The sequence below is a fragment of the Neoarius graeffei genome, chromosome 10, assembly GCF_027579695.1.
Source record: "Neoarius graeffei isolate fNeoGra1 chromosome 10, fNeoGra1.pri, whole genome shotgun sequence".
Classification (NCBI taxonomy): Eukaryota; Metazoa; Chordata; class Actinopteri; order Siluriformes; family Ariidae; genus Neoarius; species Neoarius graeffei.
This window is the reverse complement of record NC_083578.1, coordinates 43,312,779-43,336,281: the sequence shown is the minus strand read 5'-3', so window position 1 is coordinate 43,336,281 and position 23,503 is coordinate 43,312,779.

Sequence of the window (23,503 nt, the reverse complement as noted above, 5' to 3'; positions counted from 1 at the left end):
GTATTCAATCCAGATCGTGTCAGCTCAGGTGCTGTGTAAACATTCAGAATATGCGGATACACTGTGCTGAGCTCTAGCTGGTGTCTCATTGGACAACGTCACTGTGACATCCACCTTCCTGATTCGCTGGCGTTGGTCATGTGACGCGACTGCTGAAAAATGGCGTGGACTTCCGCCTTGTATCACCTTTCATTAAAGAGTATAAAAGTATGAAAATACTGCAAATACTGATGCAAATACTGCCCATTATGTAGTTATGATTGTCTTTAGGCTTGCCATCCTTCCACTTGCAAGTGGTAAGTGATATGCGCTGGCATCACACACACAGCGGCTCAGTCCCGAATCACAGCTTGTTCACTTCACTCGCGTGCTCTGTGAGCTGCGCAAGGCCAGAGTGCGCACCCTCCAGAGGGCACTCGCTGTTCAGGGCAGAGTGATTTGGAGCGCAGGATGCCTGTGGAGCCGAGCGTATCTGTGTATTGGTATTGCTGTGTGCACGTAAATCGTGTATTGGTGTTGCTGTGTGCACACTAATCGTTTTAAAAACGTTAATCTGATGATCCACTGATACGGTCTAATGTAAACATGGGCAAAGAATTAGCCGTATGTGGCTAGCTAAGGCCCAAGGATCCTACCTCATGGAGTTAAGACAAAAGGTGTTAATAGGGAATTAAGAGAAGCATGCAAAGCCTATCTATTAAACAATTGAGAGATTAAAACAAACAAACAAAAAATAAATTCAACACGCTGCGTGTCTATAGTGTAACAATTAAACGTGACTTTAAATTCACACTACTTCAATAAAAGCTAAATTCCTAAGACTAGGTTTGATTATGCCCAAATGCCAAGTCTTACTCAGTATCTTGCCTCTAGCAAGATTATGAAAAGATGTTCCGAGACTTTGGAGTTTCGCCGTTGTGGAGGTCTCCGTGAATCGATTCCGTGAAGCAGAGAACTTCTTGATCCGATGCGTGGTCGCTCGTGATGAAAAGAAAGTCTCTGATTAAATACTGCGCACAGCTTTTGAGTTAAAAAGGATCCAGTCGCTTCTTAACTTTAAAATAACTGCCTGGGCTGCAGTAGTACGTACTTATAAGGAACAAATGAAAAACCGGTTGTAACTCAAGCAGAGTTTAAAATCGTGCGATCTTAGAGTCTACCGTGGCCAAAGGTAAACAAAGAAAAGTGCCAAACTCTGATTCTTGCAAGAAAGGAAAGAAAAGATGTCTTTTTGGGTTTGCTCGCGGAGCGAGCGATTCCTCCTTGTGTCCGTGTTGAATCACGGTGCCAAAAGAGGAGGAGCTAGGAGTTCCCGGGTTTCTTATGCTTTCATGGAGGATGTGACGTTGGTGATCCCGCCCCCACATGACGCAAGTCAACGCTGAAGCTGGTGATGGGAGTTGTAGTTTCTAAAAGGGACTGTGTTGTAGTTTTTAGACGGACTGTGTTACCTACAATCCCCCTTTTGGTCTCAGGGGTATGATGGAGTCGTAGCACTGAGAGCACAGTACCATACAGTCCACATGTCCGTAGTCCTTGAGGCAGCCTTGCTCTGCACAGTCCATGGTGTCCTGTGAAAACTGGGTAAACTCATGATTTCCAGTAAGACAGTTGGAGGCAGAGGCATTTGGGCATATAATCACTCTATAGGCATTTGGGCATATAACCACTATCTAACTAGGTCAGAGTCACATCAAAAATTTAAACGGTAAACACTACATATATACTTCATTTCCTACACATAAAAAACAAGAAAAGAGAAGAAATGAAGGAAGGAAGAAGTATTAGTGTTTGTGTTGGTAAACCTAATCTTCTGGAGGAGTAATAACAGCAGGTGGTCTGGCCAGAAAGCGTGCGCTACTGCGGCTAAAGCTGTCAGGGATGCAGGCCATCTTATCCAGCTTGGCGTGTAGTGTTATGTATGGGTTGCCTGGGCAGACCCAGTGGATGTCTTTAGTGGAGGTGCACATCTCTAAGTCTTGTGGATTCACAAAAATGAGGATAGCACTGCCAAGACTATATGCCAGGTGTATTTGCGATGAATACACACTAGTAATAATGGCGGATTTTAGTATTTTATCTACCATGTTATACCGAAGGGTTATTACTTTATTGGGTTGGTAAGTCTGACCGGGAATGTTAGTGTACGCTTATGGGTGAGTGAGGTGTACAAGCTAGGTGGACAGGATGGGCCTAGCTGTCGTCCCCCCCTTTTGGAGTGAGGACTGTTCAAAAGGTTTGATTCGATTACTATGGACCCATCGATATGAGAGCGTTTGATTAGGTCTGGATGTCCTAATGCGATACGCAACGGGGAACGGTTTTCCCACGATCGAAAGGTCTCGACCAGGGTGGTACGAACTTCTCTGAGATTCGAGCGTAGTAGGCCTTTTGTCCTTTTACGCTCGAATCGAGATTCTTTTGGGCACCTGTAAAGGTTGACTGTAGGTGGCGTTGTAGGTCGGCGACATATTGATGTGCGGTGTATGCAATTGTGACGCTCATGTCCTCTGGTTTGTATAGGAGATGCGGTGGGAGAACCATCTCCCGCCCAGTCATCATCCCAAAGGGTGTGACTTAAGTGGCGCAATAAGGGGTGGACCGAATGGCCCTTAGCACCAGGGGAAGTTTCACATCCCAATCTTTACCATGGTGGGTGACATATTTTCACAGCATGCTCGCAATGGTCTGAATGGTTCGTTTAACCTGACCAGAGGATTGTGGGTGGTACACGATATGGAATTTCGCCTCGACGCCTAACATGTTCCACAGCGCAGCCATTACACCAGCAGTGAAATGGGTGCCTGTGTCTGAGTCGATGGATAGAGGGAGGTTTTTCAAAGAGTTGTGGCCACTAGGGGGAGTCGCGATGTCAGGTGTTTCGACACCAGACTCTGTGTATGAAGGCATGAACTGAAGTTCATAGGAAATTTGGTCTTGCGTGGCGCTTGGTTGGTCGGTGTTCGCACTAATCTCGTCGCAACGTGTTTGTGCATGTTTTGTGGGGTTCAACGATGGCGGGGTCATGATTTGTGTGAAGCTGACTAAGTTTATGTTGCAGGGTTTGGTTGGGAATGGGTCACCTTGTGAGAGCCGTGTCTGAGAAGTGGTGGTGGAGACTTTAGCGTGCATGAGAGGTGTGTCTTGTGCGTTTGCCTTCACCACCAGGGGGGGCCCTACATCCTGACCCTCGCCTGCTGTTTCAGAGGGATCTCCTCCTTTCATGAGATCTACTCGCGGTTCCTGGCCTAGTCATGCCAGCGGGTAGCTTTTGTCATTTTTCTTGGGCTCTTTTATCTTATCTGTTGAGGGGTCTGACCTCTGTTGTAACAGTTCTTTAAATTCAGCCAAGCAGGCCTTCAAAGAGTCCAGCTCTGAGCGGAACTCACCAGATTGGTCTGAGCCACTGTCTCGGTCACCTCTACCCCTACGTGGAGAGCTACTGTTGGAGCGCTCCTGCCATTTCTGGTCAGAGCGGGGATGACGATCTTGCTGCCAACCGTTTTGTTCCTTATGATCATTCTCATCTGAGGAACGGTTGCCATGGTCCCTATGGCCTTGCCATCGGTCTCTCCTGGCCTTACCTTGCCGATTCTCCCACTCACCCTGGTGATGGCTCAGCAAGGGTGGTTTGGACCGTAGTTTCTCCAGGTGGGTCCCCCTTTTGGAACTTCACCTCTTTCTAAGGTTAGCGGGGGTTTGTCCTCACCCTGGAAACTAAGGACTCTGGGTTCATCATCGTTTCCGTTTGCGGTTTTGACGATGGTCTCCCAGGTCATTTGGGCTAGTTGCCTAATTTCCCTCATCAAGTAGCAACCTCGTCGACACGTCAGTGTGACTTGAGTCTGCACGCTTGGGTGGAGGTTATGTAAGAAGAGGGATTTGAAGCCTCTATCTTCTTCCAAGCCTGGTGCGCTACTACCCTAGAAATAGGCAGTATGTAGCCGTCTATAATATTCACGAGGTGCCTTAGACCATTTTTGTTTGATTTGTATAGCACACAATGTCGCGGAGGTTTTGTCCATGTATGGCACATATTCTTCCCTCATGTAGTTGCAAAGTTTCGAATAACTATCGCGAACGTTTGGGGGTAGAGTCTCTAAAAAGGCACGAACACTGCTACTGGAGGTCTTCCAGATTAGCTTAAGTTTTTCTCGCGTTGTGGCATTCGGCAGGTCCATCAGGCATCGGTCAATTTCTCGCAAATAATCATTTACATTTGTTATTTTATTGTCGGGGTCGAATCACTCGACATCTTGGGCAAGTAGGTCAATTTGCCGTATGCGGAAGGCTGGGTGCACATCCTTGTGCGGCCTCCTTCACTCTCCTGAGTACTCACTATCTGAGCTACTCTGGAATCGCTCCCGTTTCGCATGAGATGCGTAGTCTGATTCATTCGAAGATGGATCAGGGATACTGTAGCGCACTGACCTGGGTGTGCTATGGGCCTGGGCTCCAGATGAGCGCAGGATGGCTCCATCTTGGCTAAACGACGGAGTCGAGTAGCGAGTTGATGGAGTTTGGCGGGATGTCTGGTTCTCGACCAGGTAATCCACGGTGTCCGGTTTGGACGCCGCTTCCCGCTCTGAGCTTCGGCGCATTGTTGGGGGTCTTTCACGCCCCACGCGCCCTTCTTGGGGGGTCTGCTCCTTGGCAGCCCTTTTGGCGGCCTTTTTGGCTTTCTCTAGCCTTTCGGCGCAATCATCAAGGGAGTTCTTCAAGAGACTACGCTCCCTATATAAATCAGTGACATCGGCTGCCAGCTTGGCATTGCTGGTGGTCAGCCTGTCAACCTCTCCGCGGAGGGATCTGATCTCTAGATCAGTATCCTGGAAGTGTAAAAGGAATAGCTTACCTAGTGCCTCTTGGACACTAATAGTTGTTCTCTTTGGATCTCTCATATGTTTTATTGAGTTGACTATGTTAATTTGGCATTCACGCCTACTCATGTCCTTAATGCTTGCCCTTTCGGAGGCAGAGCAGTGAATGAGGTCTGCGATGACCTCAAAGAGAGACACGTCTTGAGCGTTGCCTTCAGTTTCTGAGACACGAGGGGATGCCATTTTGCTTAGGCTGGATATTAGGTAATTAATTAATCAATGAGTTAATTTATCAATTAATTTTTATTAATTAATATTAACTATGTAATTAATTAATCAATAAGGTTTGTTTGGAAATGCTATCTCTTATCCTAAGTTACGAATAGGTTATTAGTATTTTGTGATATGGTTATCACACTACTGTTAACCGTTTTAACACACCTGGGAATATACCTTAGCAGTTGCTTAAACAAACTGATGGTTTATCTGTTGTTGCAACAATATTCAAGAATTCAACACCAATCGCCTCACACAGGGCACCAATTTAAATGTAGGTGCATTTGGGTAATTGAGTGATCAATCTCATTAAATCTGAAGGTTAATAATTAAATTGAATCAGTCTCATTTGAATCGTTTTCAGTGAATCATTTTCATTGAATCAGTCTCATGTTATCATTAAATCACTCATGGAATCAGTCTCATTACTTAATACCATTAATTTTGGTGCTTAATAATAAATTACCAAACAAACAGCTAAATTATGGTATATTCCAAATTATTATGATCACTTACCATATTACATAACTTATATGCACCTTTTTGAATTCTTTGGGAGATTGGGCAACTTCAGAAATATTGGAACACAAATAAATACACACAGTTTCAATAATAATGGAATTTATTATAACAAAGATAAAAATGGATAATAGCAGATGGAATCATTATATACAAATATGATATGGTGTGTGTGTGGGTGTGTGTTGTGGTGAAAACAAAAGATTAGCTTTGTGTGCCAATTAAGATGTGCTTGTGTGTGTCAGGCTTGGTGAGGCCTAGCTTGGTTGCTAGCTAAGGCAAAGGAATGTTATCTAAGTAAAACAAAGAATTAGCACGTGTTGCTAATGCGTGCTTGTGTGTGTGGCCTGTGTGTGTGAAAGGCCCTATGGCCTGAGCAGAAGGCTAGCGTGGGATGCTAGCTAGGTATGTCTGTGTGTGTGTGTGTGTGTGTGTGTGTGTGTGTGTGTGTGTGTGTGTGTGTGTGTGTGTGTGTCAGGCCTGGTGGGGCCTGGTGAGCACATGTTTGTGTGTGCTTAGATTAACCTCGTGTGGCTAAGCTAAGACAAAGGAATGCTAGCTAAGGTGTGTGTGTCACCACGTGGGGTTTGAGAACAAAGGATTTAGCTCTGGTTGCTAGCTAAAGGTGTGTTTGTGTGTGTGGGGGAGGACCGCCATGTGTTAGAGACAAAAGATTAGCTCTGTGTAGCTAACTCCACATGGTGGAGGCCTTGTGATCCCTTGAGACAATACAATTAGCCCTGGAGGCTAATGGAACAAAAGAATTAGCCGTGTGTTTAGCTAAGGTGTTTGTGAGGCCTGGTGAGCTAGCTTTGGTTGCTAATTAGACAAAGAATTAGCTGTATGTGGCTAGCTAAGGCCCAAGGATCCTACCTCGTGGAGTTAAGACAAAAGGTGTTAATAGGGAATTAAGAGAAGCATGCAAAGCCTATCTATTAAACAATTGAGAGATTAAAACAAACAAAAAAATCAATTCAACACGCTGCGTGTCTATAGTGTAACAATTAAATGTGAGTTTAAATTCACACTACTTCAATAAAAGCTAAATTCCTAAGACTAGGTTTGATTATGCCCAAATGCCAAGTCTTACTCAGTATCTTGCCTCTAGCAAGATTATGAAGAGATGTTCCGAGACTTTGGAGTTTCGCCGTTGTGGAGGTCTCCGTGAATCGATTCCGTGGAGCAGAGAACTTCTTGATCCGACGCGTGGTCGCTCGTGATGAAAAGAAAGTCTCTGATTAAATACTGTGCACAGCTTTTGAGTTAAAAAGGATCCAGTCGCTTCTTAACTTTAAAATAACTGCCTGGGCTGCAGTAGTATGTACTTATAAGGAACAAATGAAAAATCGGTTGTAACTCAAGCAGAGTTTAAAATCGCACGATCTTAGAGTCTACCATGGCCAAAGGTAAACAAAGAAAAGTGCGAAACTCTGATTCTTGCAAGAAAGAAAAGATGTCTTTTTGGGTTTGCTCGCGGAGCGAGCGATTCTTCCTTGTGTCCGTGTTGAATCACAGCGCCAAAAGAGGAGGAGCTAGGAGTTTCCGGGTTTCTTATGCTTTCATGGAGGATGTGACGTTGGTGATCCTGCCCCCGCGTGACACAGGTCAACGCGGAAGCTGGTGATGGGAGTTGTAGTTTCTAAAAGGGACTGTGTTGTCCATTTTAGACGGACTGTGTTACCTACACCAATATGAAAACAGTAGACACCTAAAACAATTACATCATAGAGAGGTAAGACAGAACCATCAAACACAGTGCGTGCATATACACTAATATAAATAACACATTTGCAAGAAAACTATCAAAGTGGGCAGCACTGTGATGTAGTGGTTAGCGCTGTCGCCTCACAGCAAGAAGGTCCGGGTTCAAGCCACATGGCCGACGAGGGCCTTTCTGTGCAGAGTTTGCATGTTCTCCCTGTCTCCATGTGGGTTTCCTCCGGGTGCTCCGGTTTCCCCCACAATCCAAAGACATGCAGGTTAGGTTAACTGGTGACTCTAAATTGACCGTAGGTGTGAATGTGAGTGTGAATGGTTGTCTATGTCTATGTGTCAGCCCTGTAATGACCTGGCGACTTGTCCAGGGTGTACCCCGCCTTTCGCCCATAGTCAGCTGGGATAGGCTCCAGTTTGCCTGCGACCCTGTAGAACAGAATAAAGCGGCTAGAGATAATGAGATGAGACTATCAAAGTGGGGCAGCATGGTGGTGTAGTGGTTAGCACCAGAAGTCCCAGCATTTTTCTGTCTACCTAGAAGACCCACATAGGGGCCATTTGGCCCGACCGCTTTTCCCCAATACACTAATCACTCATTTTGTTATGGTAATGAGGCTGTTAGTGGCAGTTTGTGGGGTGAGGAGGTCACATTTCACACACTTCACACTTCAGTGGTGAAGTCATGTTGGCTACTTCTGTGTGAATGTGAGAATGAGGAATAAAAACACATTCTATTCTAAAATGTGAACATGTGAATGTCCCATGTGACCATAACGACTCATGTGACTGCAACCAGACAATTGTTTGATGGATAAATACCTCAGTGCACATGGACTATCGCTTCAGTTCCCTCAAGAATTTTGTGGTGAAAGAAGCTCCTCTCCAAGGAACGAAGATGCAGAGATTCAACATTCAACAGGCATTGTAAGATTTCATTTCTAAGGCTACATCCACACGACAACGGCAACGAGATGTTATTTAAAAATATATCGCGTCCAAATGGGCAACAATCAGTAAAATATCAGGTCCATATGGCAACGCAACGCTTGCTGAAAACGATGCAATACACATGCCACACCTCTAGGGGCGCTGTAAGACGGTCCCTTTGGAGACACCAGAACAATAGAAGAAGTAAGGACGCATGCGCATAAACTATTATGCGCGAGACTTCATATTAGCCACAAAGTCAGGAAAATCTGTTTGTAAAATTACATTATAATGACCAAATACAATGAAAAGTATTTTTCCAGTCTCACCTGTGAAAGGTAATCCCATGTGATCTCGTTTGGACAGCAAACCTGTTGGTACAGTTAAACGCAGCTAATCTTTATTCTCCACTTTGACCTATCCAATATGGCGGCGAGGATGACGTATGATTCTACGCGGAAGGCGGCGTCTTTAATGGTCCGGAATAAATTGAATGATACACGTTGATGGATTAATTTGTTGTTTCTCACCTGTGAAAGGTAATCCCATATGATCTCGTTTGGACGGTAAACCTGTTGGTACAGTTAAACGCAGCACATGAATCTTTATTCTCCGCTTTGACCTATCCAATATGGCGACGAGGATGACGTATGATTCTACGCGGAAGGCGGCGTATTTAATGGTCCGGAATAAATTGAATGCTACACGTTGATGGCTTAATTTGCTCTTCTACGCCCTTTTTGAGGAATGTATTGTAGGACTTAAACCCACATCTGAAGAGGTGAGATCGCTCCTTTTTTTCCCTATTTTTGCTGGCGGGATTGACTCTGCCCTAAGGGCAGAGTCTCTCTCTCGCTCACTTTGCACCATTACACAATAAATATTCACAGTGAAAATATTTTGTAAGCGCGTTTCATGAACCAAGTTATAGGATTTGTTGACAACTTGCATCGAGTTCGTTACACTTCTACCCGGCGTGAAGCACTCACAGTCATGTGGTTGTGATGTCATCGTAAACAAATCCGTTCTACTCATCCAGACGACTTCACAACGGCAACGTTGCCAGATCTTTCCACTCTGGAACCCGTTCTCAAAAAGATTGCGTTTTGGGCACCCAAAACGCCGGTGCCGTGTGGACGCCAGGCCTAAATGATAAGCAATTGTATCGGAGTCACCTGAATCCGTTGCCATGTGGACAGGGCCTAAGCTGTAAGGTAACTAACAGCCACATTTCCATAACAAAATGAATGTCTACAGGGAGGACTTGGGGCCAATTGGCCCTCTTGTGGGTTTTCTAGGTAAAAAGGCCAAATGGCCCCTGTCTGGGACTTCTAGTGTTAGCACTGTTGCCTCACAGCAAGAAGGTCTGGGTTTGAGCCCCATGGCCGACGAGGGCCTTTCTGTGCAGAGTTTGCATGTTCTCCCTGTGTCCGCATGGGTTTCCTCCGGGTGCTCCGGTTTCCCCCACAATCCAAAGACATGCAGTTTAGGTTACCTGGTGACTCTAAATTGACCGTAGGTGTGAATGTGAGTGTGAATGGTTGTCTGTGTCTATGTGTCAGCCCTGTGATGACCTGGAGACTTGTCCAGGGTGTACCCCACCTTTCACCCATAGTCAGCTGGGATAGACTCCAGCTTGCCTGCGACCCTGTAGAACAGGATAAAGCGGCTAGAGATAATGAGATAAGGCTATCAAAGTGTCAAAAGAAGAGAAAGGAAAACAAAAATAAGTGCACAGTTGGGGCCCGTTGGTGCACAGGTGGCAGCTCTTTGAACTGCAGGTAGAACAGCAACCGCTGCAATGCCCTTCTACCATGCAGGCTTTCCAGGCAAGGCGAGAGGAACGTGTGTGTGTGTGTGTGTGTGTGTGTGTGTGTCAGTGTAAGTGTGGGTTCACATTACTCACGATCCACCGGTCAGACCAGGTGAATCAGGTTGCAGATAACGATGCCGTCACGCAGCAGATGCTCCTGAGCAGAGGGCTAGCTACTACTGTGGGTTAGCTGAGATGCGGCTTGCCCCGAATCCTTCAGCAGCTGGCTGGATCCTGTACACAGTGAGTCCCTGGGAATGATGATGGCGCTCTGGTGAGCAGATGTGTCCAGTCGAGACAGCAGAGTCCTTCCTCAAAGGTGGGACTATGCTAGCAGCGACTAGCAAGCCTGTCAAGAGAACATCCCGCTAAAACCTGCCTAGCTACAGTAACCTAGCAGCTAGATTTCTCGCCAGTGAAGAAGAAAAAAAAATAAATGAAAGAAACAGCAAGATCACCCACTGGAGTGATGCTGGAGTCCCAGGCACACGTTAGGGCCACGAGCAGGCCAAAATAACCAATGCTCTCTGCCAAAACAAGCAAGAAAATCGAGCCAACAAACAACGCGATCTCTCTCTCCTTTGGTGCATGCTGGACTACCGCGGGCTTCGCTCCCGTGAGATGATGGAACGTTGAGAGAGCTCATGAATATGCGGGCATTAAAATATTTACAGTTTACCATTGGTTCATATCAAAATTCAAATAAAAACATAAAGTAACAAATCTGATTGGTCTGAATGTACAGTATAACACAACAGTGAAAAATATTTTAAACCACAAAGCATTATGGTAAATAGAGTTATTTAAAATACACAGTATTATTTTATAGGACCTTACATTGATATCACCACATTTTAATCAAATTTAACTCCATTAGGCAAGTGATTATCTCATTTAGTGTCATAAATTAGGCAAATTTCTGCACCTCTAACATTGTGTGTGTGTGTGTGTGTGTGTGTGTGTGTGTGTGTGTGTGTGTGTGTGTGTGTGTGTGTGTGTGTGTGTGTGAGTGCATGCATGTGAGAGAGAGATGTTTTGATCTGTGTGTACCTAAGGAGGTTGAATTGACCTTTTAATACACACACACACACACATATATATATATATATATCTCCTTCTCACCCCCGGCGGGGGGGTGGTATCCATGTCATCCTCAAGCTCGGGTCCTCTACCAGAGGCCTGGGAGTTTGAGGGTTCTGCGCAGTATCTTCAATGTTCCTAGGACTGCGCTCTTCTGGACTGAGGCTTCAGATGTTGTTCCTGGGATTTGCTGGAGCCACTCTCCCAGTTTGGGGGTTACTGCCCCAAGTGCCCCCACTACCACGGGGACCATGCAACCCTTGACCTTCCACATCCGTTCCAGCTGCTCTTTCAACCCTTGATACTTCTCAAGTTTCTCATGTTCCTTCTTCCTGATATATCATATATTCAGTTGGCATCAGCTGGGATCGCCACATCTATCACCACCACCCTCTTCTGCTCTTTGTCCACCACCACTATGTCCGGTTGGTTAGCCAGGATCTGTTTGTCAGTCTGGAAGCTGAAGTCCCACAGAATCTTGGCCCTGTTGTTCTCAGCCACCTTCTTTGGTATGGCCCATTGGGACTTGTGTATTTCTATTCCATACTGGTTGCAGATGTTCCTGTATACTATCCCAGCCACTTGGTTGTGCCTCTCCATGTACGCTGATCCAGCTAGCATCTTACACCCTGCTACTATGTGCTGGACTGTTTCAGGGGCTTCTTTGCACAGTCTGCATCTTGGGTCTGATCTACTCTGGTAGATCCTGGCCTCTATGGCTCTTGTGCTTATGGCCTGTTTTTGTGCTGCCATGATTAGTGCCTCTGTGCTGTCTGTCAGTCCTGCATTATCCAGCCACTGGTAGGATTTCTTGATATTAGCCACTTCCTCTATCTGACGGTGGTACATGCCATGTAGGGGTTTGTCTCTCCAGGTTGTCTGTTCCTCCTCCTCCTCTGCACTCTCATCAGGGTTCTGCTGCCTGAGACATTCACTTAGCAGTTCATCCTTTGGGGCCATCTTTCTGATGTATTCTCGGATTTTCGATGTTTCATCCTGGACCGTGGTCTTGACGCTCACTAGCCCTCGGCCTCCCTCTTTCCGCTTAGTGTATAGTCTCAGGGTGCTGGACTTGGGGTGGAACCCTCCATGCATGGTGAGGAGCTTTCTAGTCTTGATATCTGTGGCTTCTATCTCCTCCTTTGGCCAGTTTATGATACCAGCAGGGTATCTGATGACTGGTAGTGCGTACATGTTGATGGCTCGGACCTTGTTTTTACCATTCAGCTGACTTTTCAGGACCTGCCTTACTCTCTGGAGGTATTTGGCTGTGGTTGACTTCCTTGTGGCCTCTTCATGGTTTCCATTAGCCTGTGGGATGCCAAGGTACTTGTAGCTGTCTTGGATATCACCTATGTTGCCCTCTGGTAGGTCAATCCCTTCAGTCCGGATCATCTTGCCTCTCTTTGAGACCATCCGGCCACACTTGTCCAATCCGAATGACATCCCTATGTCATCGCTGTAGATCCGGGTGGTGTGGATCAGCGAGTCTATTTCTCGCTCGTTCCTGGCATACAGCTTGATGTCATCCATGTAGAGCAGGTGGCTGATTGTTGCCCCACTACGGAATCGGTACCCGTAGCCGCTCTTCGTGATGATCTGACTGAGGGGGTTCAGGCCTATGCAGAACAGCAGTGGTGATAGCGCATCTCCTTGGTATATGCCGCACTTGATGTTGACTTGGGCAATGGGTTTTTTTGAGTTGGCCTCTAGGGTTGTCTTCCACATTTCCATTGAGTTCTGTATGAAGGTCCTTAGGTTCCTGTTGATCTTATACAGTTCCAGACATTCCAGTATCCATGTGTGTGGCATTGAGTCGTAGGCTTTCTTGTAGTCAATCCAGGCAGTGCACAGGTTGGTCTGTCTCTTCTTACAGTCTCGGGCGACTGTTCTATCGGCCAGTAGCTGGTGCTTGGCTCCTCTGGTGTTACTGCCAATTCCTTTTTGTGCCTCGCTCATGTATTGAGCCACATGCTTACTCATTTTTGCCGCAATGATGCCTGACAGGGCCTTCCATGTTGTGCAGAGACAGGTAATTGGCCGGTAGTTGGATGGGATGGGTCCCTTCTGGGGGTCCTTCATGATTAGGACTGTCCTGCCTTGGGTTAGCCATTCTGGGTGGGTTCCATCCCTCAGCAGCTGGTTCATCTGTGCTGCTAGGCGTTCATGGAGTGCAGTTAGCTTCTTCAGCCAGTACGTATGGATCATATCGGGGCCTGGTGCTGTCCAGCTCTTCATCTTTGACACTCTTTCTTGGACGTCTGCCATTGAGATGGTTACTGGTTCTTGTTCTGGGAGGTTGCTGTGGTCAGCTCTTAGGTCCACTAACCATTGGGCATCAGTGTTGTGTGATGCCTTTCTTTCCCATATGTCTTTCCAGTATTTTTCCACCTCAGCTCTTGGTGGGTCTGACCGTTTGTTGTTCCCCTGCCACTGAGAGTACACCTTGGCTGGTTCAGTGGAGAACAGCTTGTTTATTCTCCTGGCCTCTCCTTCCTTGGTGTATCTCCTCAACCGGGTGGCCAGAGCTGTTAGTCGCTGTTTGGCAGTTTCGAGTGCCTCTGGTATGGAGAGTGAGTTGTACTTCCTGGGCGCCCCTTTATTCACCATGTTCCCTTTCTGTAGTTCAGCTAGCTGGCTAACTTCTCTCCTTGCTGCCTTTACCTTGGCCTCTAATCGTCTCTTCCATGGTGGATACTGTTTGTTCTGTCCTGAGCCCACCTTGTGTCCAAGCATCTCCATGATTACTGTTGCTGTACTGTGTATCAGCTTGTTGGTCTCAGTGATGGTTCTTGTGGAGATTGTCTTCAGAGCAGCATTCACATCTACTAGTAGATCTTCTGAAGGTACTTGGCAACTCAGCTTCGGTATTCGTCGGGGGCTCCAGGTTTCCAGTTGGGTCACGATCTTCCTTCTCAGGTCAGCAGCTCTTGTGTTGAGGCTGTTAGCTGTTGGGGCTTGGTACCCAATCTCTGGTTGACATCTCCCCGCTGACCTGTCTTCCTGGCTCCCCCTTGCCGTAGCATCGTTGTTGTATTTCATTAATCTCTAGTTGTGATAGCAGATTTCGATTATGGATGTTGGAACACTGGGCTAATAGCTGTTTCTTTGTTAGCCTTGATTGTGGGTTTCGAAGTATCCAATGGTCCCACATTCTCTGCATGTATCCCCTCTCTCTGGGATTGCTTGTATAGTAGCATTCCAGCAAATCCGTATTTTCTGTCCTCGTCCATCGATGTCTTGTTCCAGTAGCCCATTTCTCATCAGTTTGCCCTGGTTCCCTAGCAACTGACGCAGACCTTGTTGACCCGGGCGACGTCTGAGCCGGTATGACTCTATCAGTTATGTTTTCACTCATTCCTGAGGTAGGCTGATATATCATGAAGGGTTTTTGCCTAAGGGCCCTTACTGGATGATGTTTTGCCCCGACCAGGATTCGAACCCCGATCTCCTGCGTTGTAGTCAGTGAGCCTTACCACTGTACTATCCAGCTGATATATATATATATATATATATATATATACACACACATACATACATATATATATATCAGTGGCAGCTGCTGGTTTTTAAAACAGGGGAAGCCCATTTTACGCATTCATCGTAAAACCTGTAGGCCGGATATCAAAGCATAGAAAGGTGTGTCCCATTAGCATAGTGAACTAGACAACCCTACCTAGTGGCAGAAAGTATTTTTGCTTGTACATTTCATGTTATAGTCTGGCTTGCCAGGCTAGTGCCTCATATCCTTAATCAAAAATATCAAACATCCAAAAATCACTGGCTATTCAACGAAGAGCCTTGAACATCATACCCTGATATGCAACACAGAGTCTTTAACACAACACCCAGCTGTGCAACACATCCTTGAACATCTTCTGCAACACAGTCTGGAAATTCATAACCAGGTAGGCTATGCAACACACAGAACCTTGAATATTATACCCAGGTATAACCTATAACACAGAGCCCACCATTCTCTTAACATTACTGAACAATATACACACTTCAGATTCATGAACATTATATGATGCACACTATTTATACACAAATTCTGCCCTCCGCTCCTTTTCCAGAAAATGGTCTGTGACCCTGTCATACTAGCTGGTTGTGCTTTCCAGAGACTTCACCAATTTCTGTTAGCAGCTAGCACTGCAGATCCCAATAAGGCTCAAGCTAGCCTACAACCAGATTGAACTACAAATGAAATAAACGAGTGAATTCACGAATGATCAAACTGATAGAATGGATGAAAGTTAACGGAGCACAACGAGTAATACTTACAATTATTTACAGAGTAATGTACAGAGACATCAATGAGAAGAAACGTTTATATGAAAAGAAATTCGGACAGCACTTTGGCACACGACTACACTTTCTCGACATCCGCTAGGGACTGAGTGATCATGCGCTTACCGTGTTCCTCGCCAACGCCGAAGTACAGAGCCCGCCCTCCTCATGTCTTTCAAACACTACCTCCAATAATCCTTCATCAGCCCGGCTTCTTGCCCCTCCCACTGTCTCGTTAGTCCCAGAGAAGCCCGGCTTCCCTGGAAGTGACGATTTTGTCGATTTTAACCAATAACAACTAGCCGAAATTGTCTGTTCAGAGCCCTCTCATAGACTGCAACGGATACCCGGCTGCCAGCGCATAGAGCCCATTGAAATAAGAAAGGTTACAGCCAGTGTTGCCAGATTGGGCGGTTTTAAGTGCATTTTGGCGGGTTTTGAACATATTTTGGCTGGAAAACGTCAGCAGTATCTGGCAATGCTGGTTACAGCCTGGCAGCAAAGGTGATTCTCGTAGCGAACTGCAAGTTCATCAGACATCACTCAAATAAGTTACAGGATAGTTATGAACGTAAATACAATCTTGGGCATATATTATGTTATGCAAGTTATTGTTTTAATGAGAATTCAACGTCATAGATGCCGCAGTTTGGGGAGAGAATTTTAGGGGAAGCTCGGCTTCCCTTGTTGTCTCTGAGAAATCGCCCCTGATATATTATATATATATATAAAGTAGAGTAAAAAGTCTCTGTCAGCCAACAACCAGTCTGTCCAAAAGGATCCAATTAAGCCTGAGCGTAAGGTTACGCCCTTGGTTGTTGACTTTAACCCTAACCTTCCGGATATTGGTAAGATTTTGCGGAACAATCTCAGCTTTTTGCATTCCTCTGCTTTCATGCAAGAGGTATTTCGGGAGGGTAGTATTATTTTGGCTTTTAGAAAGCCTAAAAATCTTAAGGAAATTCTGGCGCCTTCTAAACTCAAGCGTGGTGACACGGAAGTCAATAATCAAGGGCATGAACAAGGTTGTTTTAGGTGTAGCAAAAAATGCGATTTATGTAATAACTTTTTTGCAGAGTCAAATTTTTTTTGTCAGCTCCGTAACCAGAAGGAAATACAAAATTCGCCAGCATCTTTCTTGTACTTCCCGCAATACAATATATTTAATAACTTGCCGCAAATGTAATCTCCAATATGTTGGCTCTTGTACTACAGACTTTAAAGTACATTTTCGTAACCATAAATCTAGTATGAAAAACAACAAAAAAACATGTGAAGTAGCCAAACATTTTAATCAGTCTCTCCATAATTTGAATGATTTTGAATTCATTTGTATAGAAACAATAGTTAACACTGCTCAAGATAGTTTAGACAACGTGCTTCTAAATAGGGAAGCATACTGGATGTCGCAATTGTTTACTTTAGCCCCTTATGGGTTAAATAAGCGAAAAGAATATAAATCTAAAAATCACATTCTTTTTAATTAAATTTAATTATAAATTTTGTAATTAATAGTTTATTTTTGTCTTTGTCTTTTATTTTGAAGTGTATAGAATTCACAATTTTGTATATATAAGACCACGCCCATAGCACTATGTAGTTTTTTATGACACTGAAGAAGGCCAAAGGCCGATACGTTTGTCAAGAATAAATTTTTAATAATGTTCAAAAGTTGGGTGTAAGAGTGAAATGTTTTTATTCTACATTATATATACTGTGTATATATATATATTGCCCAAAAATGTTAAATACTTTCAGTTATTAATTGCCTTGACTATCGCGTAGCGAGGACCGACCAACTCAGCAACTTTGTGACCTATAAGTTCAGTAGGGACTAAATATGTTTTTTCTGTGTGTTTTATTGCACTGTATTAGTATTTGTATTTGGCCTCCCTTGTAATTTAGTGTTATCACTACTAAAGGGCTAAATAAACTGATCATTCATTCATTCTTTGATCATTCATTCATTCATTCATTCATTCATACCACATTATATATGTAATACCTAATGACAATACAATATTGTAGCGCGAATAACGTGTGGGTGGAGCACAGAGGACAGCAGGACAACGTTTAGATGCAGAGAAGGCTTCTTTATTTTGCCAACTTTTCAGTCTGAGCAGCGTAAGCCTAAATACACACACACACACTCTCGGCATCTGCTCCCGGGTTGCGCTCCCTCTGCTCTCTCTCTGCCTCCTTAAATAGGGAGCGGTTACTGGGAAAACACACACAAAACACAGGTTAACTATCGTCAGGTGTAGCGATTCTGCCACTCACCTTCCCTGGCTCCGCCCTCCTGTCACAGACCGGCGTTTGACCACGCCCCCGCTGCCACATACCCGCACCGCCCGACTCAGGCCGGGCGCCCGTCCGGCCCGCAGCCGACTCCCCCCCCCCCCCCCCCCGACGGGAGAGGAAGTCCGCCATGACCATCTGCGCCCCCGGCCTGTGGACCACCTTGAAGTTGAAGGGTTGGAGTGCCAGATACCAACGGGTGATCCGCGCGTTGGCATCCTTCATGCGGTGGAGCCACTGGATGGGCGTGTGGTCCGAACAGAGGGTGAAAGGGCGCCCCAGCAGGTAGTAACGGAGGGCGAGGACCGCCCACTTGATCGCCAGGCACTCTTTCTCAATCATGCTGTAGCGCCCCTCACGCACTGACAGCTTCCGGCTGATGTATAGGACCGGGCGGTCCTCCCCCTCCACCTGCTGGGACAAAACGGCCCCCAGTCCTCTGTCCGATGCATCCATCTGCAACATAAAAGGGAGAGAGAAGTCAGGGGAGTGTAGAAGTGGCCCCCCACACAATGCAGCCTTTACCTCAGGGAAAGCCCGCTGGCACTGCTCCGTCCACTGGACCGGATCTGGCGCCCCTTTTTTAGTGAGGTCAGTCAGCGGGCTGGTGACGTCCGAATAATTAGGTATAAACCTACGATAGTAGCCAGCCAGCCCCAGGAACTGTCTCACCCCCTTTTTGGTCTTGGGCCTTGGGCAGGCCGCAATCGCTGCTGTCTTATTAAGTTGGGGACGCACCTGCCCGTTGCCCAAGTGGAAGCCCAGATACCATACTTCCACCCGCCCAATCGCACACTTCTTTGGGTTGGCAGTGAGTCCCGCCCGCCTCAGCGACCTAAGGACGGCCCTCAGGTGTTGCAGGTGCCGCTGCCAGTCATTACTATAAATGATAATGTCGTCTAGGTAGGCGGCCGCATAGGTGGCGTGGGGCCGGAGGACCCGGTCCATCAGCCGCTGAAACGTAGCAGGCGCCCCAAACAGCCCAAACGGAAGTGTGACGAACTGGTGTAAGCCGAACGGTGTGGAAAAGGCCGTTTTTTCCCGGGATAATGGAGTCAAGGGGATCTGCCAATATCCCTTCGTCAAATCCAGTGTCGAGTAAAAACGAGCCGTGCCTAGTCGATCGAGCAGCTCATCAATACGAGGCATTGGGTACGCGTCGAATTTAGACACCGCGTTGACTTTTCTATAGTCCACACAGAACCGGACCGAGCCGTCGGCCTTGGGAACCAAGACCACCGGGCTGCTCCAGTGACTGTGGGACTCCTCGACGATGCGCATTTCGAGCATGGCCTGAAGTTCTTCCCGAACCACCTTTTTTTTTGTGTTCGGGTAATCTATAAGGACGGCTACGCACTACCACCCCCGGGGGCATCTCTATGTGGTGTTCTATGAGGTTAGTGCGACCGGGCAGGGGCGAGAACACATCCAAAAACTCGGCCTGCAACTGGGCGACCTCCGCGAGTTGGGTTGGGGAGAGGTGGTCTCCACAGGGGACCGGAGAGGTACGTGATGCCAATGTCCCTTTTTGAACCTCTGGCCCCAGCTCCGCCTTCTCCGGAACTACTGACACCAACGCCATGGGGACCTCCTCGTTCCAGAGTTTCAGCAGATTGAGGTGGTAGATCTGTAGGGCCCCCTCCCTGTCCATTCGCCTAACCTCATAGTCGACGTCCCCGACTCGCCGTGTGACCTCAAAGGGTCCTTGCCACTTGGCGATTAATTTGGAGCTCAACGTGGGCAACAGGACAAGTACCTTATCTCCCGGAGTGAACTCTCTAAGGCGCGTACCCTTGTTGTACAGGCGGGCTTGCCGTTCCTGGGCCTGCCGCAAATTCTCCTGAGTTAGGTGGGTGAGCGTGTGGAGTTTTGCGCGCAGATCCATAACGTACTGAATTTCATTTTTGCTCTGTGAAGGTCCCTCCTCCCAATTTTCCCGCAGTACATCTAAGATGCCGCGCGGCTTATGCCCATATAATAATTCAAATGGGGAGAACCCCGTGGAGGCTTGGGGGACCTCTCGCATGGCAAACAGCAAGGGTTTGAGCCACTTATCCCAGTTACGTGCGTCCTCACTTAAGAATTTTTTGATAATATTCTTGAGGGTGCGATTGAACTGTTCGACTAAACCGTCCGTCTGTGGGTGATAAACGCTGGTGCGGATCGGCTTAATACCCAGTAGCCCATACAGTTCGCTCAGTGTTCGTGACATAAACGAGGTGCCTTGGTCAGTCAGGATCTCTTTCAGGATCCCAACCCGGGAGATGACGTGGAAGAGGGCCTCTGCAATACTGCGTGCTGAGATATTGCGAAGAGGCACCGCTTCCGGGTATCGCGTTGCATAGTCCACCAGAACCAATATAAAGTGGTACCCTCGTGTTGACCGATCTAATGGCCCGACGAGATCCATCCCAATTCTTTCGAACGGGGTCTCGATTAATGGTATGGGCGCAAGGGCGCTTTTGGAATGGCCGCTGGATTTACTAACTGGCATTCACGGCATGCCGTACACCACTTACGGACGTCACCACGAATCCCCGGCCAATAGAATCAGGCCATTATTCGGGCTAGTGTCTTATCCTGCCCGAGGTGTCCAGCCATGGGATTAAAGTGAGCCGCCTGGAATACCAATTCCCGGCGGCTCTTTGGAATTAACAACTGGGTGACTCGCTCTTTCATCTGAGTGTCCTGCGTCACTCGGTATAACCTATCCTTCAAAATGGAAAAATAGGGGAAGGACGGGGTGGCGTTCAGCTGGAGCGTTTGACCATCGATTACTCTCACTTGGTCAAACGCGTGTCGCAGAGTCTCGTCTCGTGATTGTTCCAGTGGGAAATCTGCGAGGGATTCCCCAATAGAAAGAGGAGGGGCCGGTGGCTCCTCACTCTGTCGCGGAGATGACGTAGACGGCTCTGCGACCGCAGCTCCAGCCAAAGCGACACCAGGACCTTTCCCTGTTAACCGGCAGGACCCACTCTTTACTAGGCGTGCCATTAAACCCCGAAATCCCGGCCAATCAGTCCCCAAGATCAAAGAGTGGGTAAGGCGAGGATTAACCGCCGCCTTCACTATAGATTTTTCCTCTCTGAAATATATGTGGACCGACACCAACGGGTAGCTGTGAACATCCCCGTGCACGCACAACACCTTCACCCCCTGTGCTCCCCCCAATGCCTCGTCTTGCACCAGGCTTTGGCGGATCGAGGTCTGATTGCAACCCGAATCCACCAACGCCTGATATGTAGCCCCTTGTACACTTACCGATATGCGATACGCTCCGGCCCGATCGAGGGCAGCTTCTGGCGCGTCGGGGATCCGCACCACTGCCCCCACCTCCATCGCTGCGCACTGTTGCTGCAGGTGGCCCGGTTCCCCGCAGCGCCAGCAAACCGGCCCGGGCCTTCCCTCTGCAGCTGTGTTCTGGGGCTCACTCACCTGAGGGGGGGGAGAGACAGACACAGAAGGGAGAAATGGGAGGGCACCACGGGTGCGGCGGGCCGGCTGGGGTGGAGCCGGCCCCCGCCTCCGTGGTGGGGGAATGGGGCGAGGACGGGACACGGAAGGGGGGGAGAAAGAGAGAGAGAAGAGGAGAGAGAAGACGACGTCGTCGGCCATCCTGCCGCCGGTACAGCCGCCAAATGATCCTCCGCCAGTCCTACGGCCTGATCCAGCGACGCCGGGCGGTGGCACTGGACCCACTCCGCGGTTCTGGCTGGTAAGCGGGCGATGAATTGCTCCAGCGCCACCTGATCGATGATTCCCTCGGCGTCACGATCTTCAGCCCTCAGCCACCGCCAGCAGGCGTCCTGGAGCTGCTGGCTGAACGCGAACGGGCTGCCGACTCCCTCCATCCACAGCGCGCGGAAGCGCTGGCGCTGCTGCTCGGGCGTGTGCCCCACACGCTGGAGGACGGCCCGGCGAAGGTCGGCGTAGGCCAGCCGGTGGTCAGTGGGGAGCTGTAGTGTGGCCAGCTGCGCCTCTCCCGTCAGGAGGGGGAGGAGGCGCGCCGCGCGCTGCTCCATCGGCCACCCCGAGGCTTCGGCGACCTGCTCGAACAAAGTGATGAAGGCCTCGGGGTCATCCTGCAGGCCCATCTTAGTCAAGGTGAGGGGAGACGGGCCCGCGGCCGGGGCGCTGGTGGACCCCGCCAACGCGAGGAGACGCCGGAAGGCCTCTCGATCTTCCTGCTGGGCCAGCACCAGGGCTTCGAAGCGCCACTCCTGCTCCTTTCGGAGCGTGACGAGTGCCTGGTGCTGGCTCTGCTGAGCCGTGGCAAGGGCGTGGACCAAGTCCGCGAATGGGGAGGATTCCATGGGACTGCAAAGCTGGTGCTCCACCTTTCTCCCGGGTTTCGGCACCACTGTAGCGCGAATAACGTGTGGGTGGAGCACAGAGGACGGCAGGACAATGTTTAGATGCAGAGAAGGCTTCTTTATTTTGCCAACTTTTCAGTCTGAGCAGCGTAAGCCTAAATACACACACACACACTCTCGGCATCTGCTCCCGGGTTGTGCTCCCTCTGCTCTCTCTCTGCCCCCTTAAATAGGGAGCAGTTACTGGGAAAACACACACAAAACACAGGTTAACTATCGTCAGGTGTAGCAATTCTGCCACTTACCTTCCCTGGCTCCGCCCTCCTGTCACAGACCGGCGCTTGACCACGCCCCCGCTGCCACAAATATTTTAACATATTTCAAACACTTCATATTTCATTGTTTTTTGGCTACAAAAAAATGAATGCCATGTGACCTCATCGACTGGATTTAGCAACTACTAATGCCTATATCAGGGACACGCATTGCAAAAAATTTCTTCATAATGTTTCTATTAAGACTCCTTTCTTATGAGTGACTTTGGGAAAACCACGTACAGAAACAACATTCATTGCTGAAGAGAGTCTCTCAACTCTCTCTTTAGCCCTAAAGGGCAATGTTATCGGGAAACCTACCCCAGTTCGACCAATGTTCAGAATAATTTAGAGGCACTATGTTTGAAAGGCATTGATTTTCTCCTCTAGTGTTTTGTTAAACACATCTGTCTCGGTTGCATAAAAAAAGCACAGTGAGCCTGGAGCCCTTGAAGAACTTGATTTTCAGTGAAATGCTAGCTGTTGATTGCCAAGTGTTCTTAAGTTTAAAAAAAAAAGCTGCCCAGGGTTTTGATCTGTGATGTGTAAAATTTCGTATGGTATCATTTCCAAAAGCCCCCAAGTATTAAAAGTCATCCACTGTTTTCAGCAAATATTCATCTGGGGTAATACTCAGATTGTCTATATTTTTAGACAGGACTTTTGTTTTGTCAGTATTAATCTTTAGCTATCAAAGCCAACATATCCAGTTGCTTTTGAGCAACATCAGTTGTTTTCAGTGTTGTTCTCCAGTGTGGCAATGTCATCAGCATACTCCCTGTTGCCAACTCTTTTGTGTCTGCGAGACTGACATTTATGGATGATGAAACCCAGATCATCAATGTCAGCATTCTGCATTACCCCATCAATTACAATAAAAAAGAGTTATGGGACAATTATTAACCTTGAAATTATAAGTCATATTACAATAAAGCTTTCTCATGATGTTATGCAACAATATGAAGTTTTAAGCCATTTCTCATGCAAGAGGTGTACAACCCTGATTCCAAAAAAGTTGGGACAAAGTACAAATTGTAAATAAAAATGGAATGCAATGATATGGAAGTTTCAAAATTTCATATTTTCTTCAGAATAGAACATAGATGGCATATCAAATGTTTAAACTGAGAAAATGTA